Consider the following 6,536-nt stretch of genomic DNA (forward strand, 5'->3'; position numbering starts at 1 on the left):
CGGGCCTGACCTAGGGTGAATTTTAAATAGGGATAATTTTTAATGATTTTAAATAGTCACAGCCACTAATATTTGGATTTTAATTGGTTTTTAGAAGGGGTAATTTTGTATATTGTTTTAACATGCTGTGAGCCGCCCTGAGTCCCATGGGGAGAAGGGCGGCATATAAATTTTGTAAAATAAATAAAATAAATAAATAGTCTATGCAGAGAAGAAGAGATCCATCTTTTTTCTCTTTGAACAACACAGGGGCTCCCACGGTAGATTTGGCACGTTCGATGAACCCCCTCGCTAGGTTTTTGTTCACGTATCACTGCATCTCTTCCATTTCGAGGGGAGACATAGCATACATTCTTGGGCGTGGGAGTTTGGCTCCTGGCACCAGTTCGATGGAGCTGTCATTGGGTCTGTGAGGGGGCAGGGCATCGCATTATTTTTCACTAAATACCTCCGCCAGGTCCCGATATTCATTGGGGATGAGTGGTTCGCTCCGCGGCAGTGAGGCAGTGAGGCAGCGCTCGCTCATTGGGTGGCCTAAGGTGTCCTGCAACATCGGTTGAATCAGCGGGAGGTTTAGGCCCTATAGGTAGTCTCACAGTTCTCATTCCTTTCTCCCACCAGCTGCTGATCTCCTGGCTTCTGCACCACCCCAAGCTGTTGCAAGGCCTCTATTAGCTGTGGTAAGCTCAGAGATCGCTGACCATCCATCTGCTGGGGAACCCAATCTCCCTGCTGCTGCAGATGCCTCAGACTGGATTTCTCTCTCTCTTCAGGGTTGGAGTCTCTGGCAGGGGAAGACAGGATCTGAAAGGCTTTCTGATGTGCAATGGGAGGGGTATAGGCTCCTCTCTGCAGGAATTTATTTCTGCTTTTCACCTCTGGGTTTTGAAATCTTTCCAGTGACTCATCCAAAACTTGGTTATCTCTCCATTCTGCCTTTGAAGTCTTTGCTCCCAGCTGGGAGATCTGCCAGAGTTCTTTCTCCCCCGGCTGGCTGGCTGCCGCTCCACTCCCTGGGGAAGCTGCTGCTGCTGTCGTTCCCCTCCCTGGGGAAGCTGCTGCTGCTGAGGTGCTGGCCTCAAGCCATCTTTCTCCTTCCATAATGAGATCTTCCCCAAATCTTTGTCAGTCTATCCCTTTAGTTTAGGAATAGTGACCAGGGTCCGTGATCCGTTAATTGGTTTAAAAAAATTGCGGATCTTGGCATGATGTCATGTGTCTGACTATTGAAACACTTCAAAGAACTTTCAGGTATTGTTTAACCTAAAAAGCCTTTATTAGTGTAAAGGAGCGTCAGCACGGCATGGAGAAATGCCAAGATCTGAATTTCCCTTCCTTTGCACATAACATTCCAGGCATTTCCCGTCCCCTATTTTGGGGTCATGATTCACATCTTCCAATTAACGTGGAGGGAAAAGATGCACTTCCGTTCCCTTCCGTGCACTTTTCTCTCCTCTCTCATTCTCATCTGAATTAACTCTAAAAGTACCAGACAGTTCTGCATATTTTGTCAAAGCAAGAATATTCAATATTAGCAGTGTTGACAGCAGTATTCCAAGTGTGGGTCTTATCAAGGCATTATAAAGTGGTATTAACACTTCACGTGATCTTGATTCTATCCCTCTGTTAATGCAGCCTAGGACTGCTTTGGCTTTTTTTGCTAATATAAAATATAAAGCTGCTCTCCAGATTCAGGAAGCTTTAATCAGGTAGCGTTAGCTTTTTTTCCGTCTAAACTAAAATCTAAAGCTGCTCTCTATAATTAGGTAGATTCAGTGCAAATATAGATCAGTATTTTAGGGAAGAAAACATAGTGTCACCCTCTATTTATACTCAATATTTCTGGCAAATTTGCCTGTCTTTTCATACTATAACTCAAAAATAATGCTCTCTGATTTGTGCCATCATATATGATTCTATAGTTCTTCTGTTGCACTTCATTTCATTGTCATTCCTTTATTCTTGGATTAATTGGCTTGCCAGTATAATCTACACCTCCAATATTTGTTGGTGAGTTTTCATCCAAATATGAGCCAGGACACATCTCTTTTTGCATTTAGTGTGAGCTTATTGTTATTGTTATAGATTATAGATATTGTTACCAAGTGCAGCCTAAATGCATAAGGAAATTTAGGAAAATAATATAGTGCGTAGAAGCAATTATATTGTTACACATGTAGTAAATCAGACTTATCAGTTAACTGCTTGCAATAATACCATTATAAAGAAGAGAGGGACACATATACTGCATCGTAATGTCATATCTTGTCTTGTGAAATCAATGATCCATCAGGATAAATTGCTTCACTTCTATCGCAGTGCAATTTTGCATATTCTTTTGTGTTTTCCTTCTTTTTGGTTTACTTGCCTTATTTCTTATCAGCAAGGCTTCCTTTTGAATCATAAACTCTCTTCTCATTTTAGTCTGATGTGTAGTCTAATACTTTTTCAAAATGCAATAAAAGTTTTAATCTTTCTCACACAGATCCAGCTGCAATATACAAAATATTTGGTTATCCAGCCACTTTCATATAAAAGCAAATCAAAGATCTGGTCTGCTACTTCATTTAAAAAATATTTGAAGTACCACAAATGATTGTTTCTAAAACATTTTGAGCACTGTCTATTTTTTTTCTAATATATAGAACTGCAAAAAACCTCTGGTTATTTTAGTAACTGAAATAAAATATCAAATGATTTATAGCATGAACACCACTAAATAATTTTTGCAGTATATTATCTTTCACAAAAGAATAAAGAACAGCTAATATTGTTGAGACTGATATATCCTTCAAAATATTTTCTGTTGCAGAAAAGATAGTCATTTTTCTTGTCAAGAGAATTTCATCATATCTTGGTCAACTTAGTGATATCACCTAACCTTGACAAAAAACTTACAATATATCTCAGAGAAAGAAGCACTATACACTAAATCAGTTTTTCTTGTTAGGATTGATATGTACTCTAAAATCACAGATTATTACTACAACATTACTTCATTACCAAGTTTTCTGTCAGCGGTTACTTAGGAGAAATAATCTTGTGTATGCATTTTTTGAAATACATTCAACAATAGGACTATGGAATGGAAATTGAAATGAGACAACTGTTAGAAATAAAATTCAGACAGTATAGAGTACAAATACTAAGTGAATGGGAATAAAAAGTATATTATGTACCCCTATCAGAGATGATCAAATAAAGCATGCTAAATCTTATTAAGGTAGGTTCAAAATACTGGCCCTGAGGAGTTTTATATTTCCATTATTAAAGCAATCAGTACAGGTGCATTCGCTATCATATTCAAGGGGATAGCAACAAAATTTCTGTTGCTATAGTAACATGGATGCTACCATGACTCGCCTGTTTTTCACTTATGTGCTGCTACCATATGTCATGCTTACATCCAGTAACTATACAAATTGAATCAGTTGCATTTACTTTTTTCCCTGAAAATATCATAAAAATGACCTATTGCAGTTTCTATTGATTTCTCTTTCTTTTATTATGACATCCAAAGATTATTCTTTAGATAAAATTCCACAGTAATGACTTCTGAAACACCATTTGGCATTTTCCCAATAAAATGATAAATTTAGGTACAATGCAAATAATTTTACTTTTTAAAATCAGTGTGAAAACTCAATCAATGCATGTAATTGGAGCTCACACTATTGCACAAATATATATAAATTAACATCATATTAATGTTCATTTTATAATGAAGGTTGAAGATGTGTCTTTCTTTGAACAGTTCATAGTTAGTTTGGAAACATAAGAATATCTGCAAAAACATGTATCTATACAGCTATTACTTAAAAAAACCCCATTTATTTAACCTGAAATATAGTTTAAGAAGTTGAAGATATAACTGAATCAGCTAGCAAACTATTCAACCTAGTCACTAATATAAAGACTAGATTTATTTTGAGGAAGAAACGAGTAACAACTGGGATACATATTACCTTTTATCCTTCATGGTAGCTATTTTTTTTCCCTCACTTCAGCTTCTTTGCCAGTTTTTTATCTGTTAGAGGATAATGAAATGGCACCTATTGTTTATTATCTGAATTATGTAACTTTGTAAAATTAATTAATCAATTAATTAATTAATTAATTAATTAATATTAACCAAGGAAGTTAACTGACACTGACACTGGCAAATATCATGATATGAAGAAACAATGAAAAAGAAGAGATAAACATTTTACATTATACAACTCAGGAATCTTTAAGATATGCTTGTTGCCATAAAAGGATTAGGTTCTGAATTACTTTACATTTTTAAATAAGCAATTTCACACAACAGTAAGAGTAAAATCACAAACTGTGTGACCAATTAAAACATGTCTCCTTTCCACATATTAATCACCTTATAATGACACCAATTGTAGAGCCAATGAAGCTTCTCTCAGGACAAAGTTACAGTATATATATACTGTGTGCACAATTATTAGGCAAGTGGGTATTTTGACCACAACATCATTTTCATACATATTTTCCACCTCCAAGCTGTATAAACTTGAATACTTAGTGGATATAAAGCATATGAGGTAATGCGTATTTGTGTAATGAGGGAAGGTATGGCCTAAAGAGATCAACACCCTCTATCAAGTTGTGCATAATTATTAGGCAGCTTCTTTTCCTCAGGCTAAAATAGGCCAAAAAAGAGATTTAACTGACTCTGAAAAGTCAAACATTGTAAAAAGTCTTTCAGAGGAAGGCAGCACTCTTGAAATTGCTAAGATATTGGGTGTGATCATAGAACCGTAAAATGTTTTGTTACAAAGAGTCAACAGAGTCGCAAGAAACGTGTTGAGAAAAAAAGATGAGGAAAACAGTACAACTCTGTGAACAGTGTCTGGGAGGCTGTGGTTGTGGCTGCACAAAACATTGATCACCAACAGATCAAGAAACTGACAGACTCCATGAATGAATCTTATTGTAAAGAAGGCTGGCTATATTGGTCACTGATTTATTATTATTTTAAATGTCAGGAATGTTTATTTATACATCTTGAGTTGTTTATTATTCTCACTTTAACAGATGCAAATAAATAAGTGAGATGGGCAAATTTTCATTTTTCATTTAGTTGCATAATATTTCTGCACACTAATAGTTGCTCAATAATTGTGCACACAGATATTCTCCTAAGAAAGCCAACCCCTCATTTTTACTTTGTTAATAATAATAAATCTTTATTGATTAGCCCTTGGGCCATATCAAAGTGCAAAGTTCCAGCAACAAATTATTACAAAAGTTTGATAAAAGCAGTTTAAAATGAAATTTGATAAAATACAGTTTAAAATGGAATTAGAGTAAAATACTACTTAAAATGAAATTGGAATAAAATACAGTTTAAAATGAAATTAAAATAGAGTATAGTAATTTAAAATATAGATAAAATATGATAAAATTATATCTTGGAGTCGCCCTTGCAATCTACCCCAATCAGTCCCGCATATGCAGATCTCAACTGAACCATTTTGTTTAAATACTGTGCTGCGTTAAATGTTATTTTCAAGTTCTGGCCGCACATAAGGTAAGTTGTTTTGATTTGGGGATCCCAATGAGTCATTTGTTTGGTATATTGACCAAGGTACCCGTCTCTCACCCTCTTGTACAGGCAACAATCAAATAGTATGTGAGCCAGGTCTTCTACCTCTGTCACTCTGCAAATGCAGAGACGCTCATTGTAAGGTATAGAATGGAATCTCCCATATCTGACCATTGTGTCAAGCTGTTCGAATCTCGCTCGCCTAAATATCTCCCTAAGGTGTTTTGGCAGTTATAACTTCAAATAGCTGTCTACTTGAAAAGTATGTTTATATTTACTCAGCCATTTCAAGTCACCCACCTTACTAAGGATCGCTATATCATTTTGTGCTTCTATATCCTTAATTCTTTGGGCAGCTCTTTTTTTGAATTGTTCTCCTGTTACACAAGAGACAGGAAGACCACAGCTTCTTACAAAATTTGTTAGTTTGGTGATCCAGGAGATTTGTGATTGTAATTTTATTTGCTCTAGTAGACATAACTTGGGGAGTCTATCAGTCTCCATTTCATTGACTTTGCACCAGTAGTTATAAGCTCTAATTTTGGATAGAGCATGAATTGTATGGATTCCCAATTCAGCTCTAACTGCTGCAGCAGATGTTCTTGGATCTACACCCAGAATACATCTCAAATGCTGGGACTGTGTTTGTTCTAAGACTGTGGTTGAGTAAAGACCCCAAACTTCTGGTCCATACAAGAGCATAGTGGTAACCTTAGCTTTATATACCTTAATTAATGGGGCTAAGGACCCAGCTGTTTAACTGCTAAAAATGTCAAGGTGTTTGATAATTTTGAATATTGGAATCCCAGGTATGGACATTTAAAGTCAATCAGATAAAAATAAAGCACTCTGGGATGTAAGGTAAAAGGCTTTTTTTATTAATTGCTGAGCTTTCGTTAACAACCTGTTAACATCATCAGAGCAAAGGGCTAAATGAGAAGGGGGGGAGTAAGCGCATAAATTTACATAACAGTTCTAT

This window comes from Protobothrops mucrosquamatus, unplaced genomic scaffold, assembly GCF_001527695.2.
Source record: "Protobothrops mucrosquamatus isolate PMUCROS unplaced genomic scaffold, P.Mucros_1.0 scaffold88, whole genome shotgun sequence".
NCBI classification, from domain to species: domain Eukaryota; kingdom Metazoa; phylum Chordata; class Lepidosauria; order Squamata; family Viperidae; genus Protobothrops; species Protobothrops mucrosquamatus.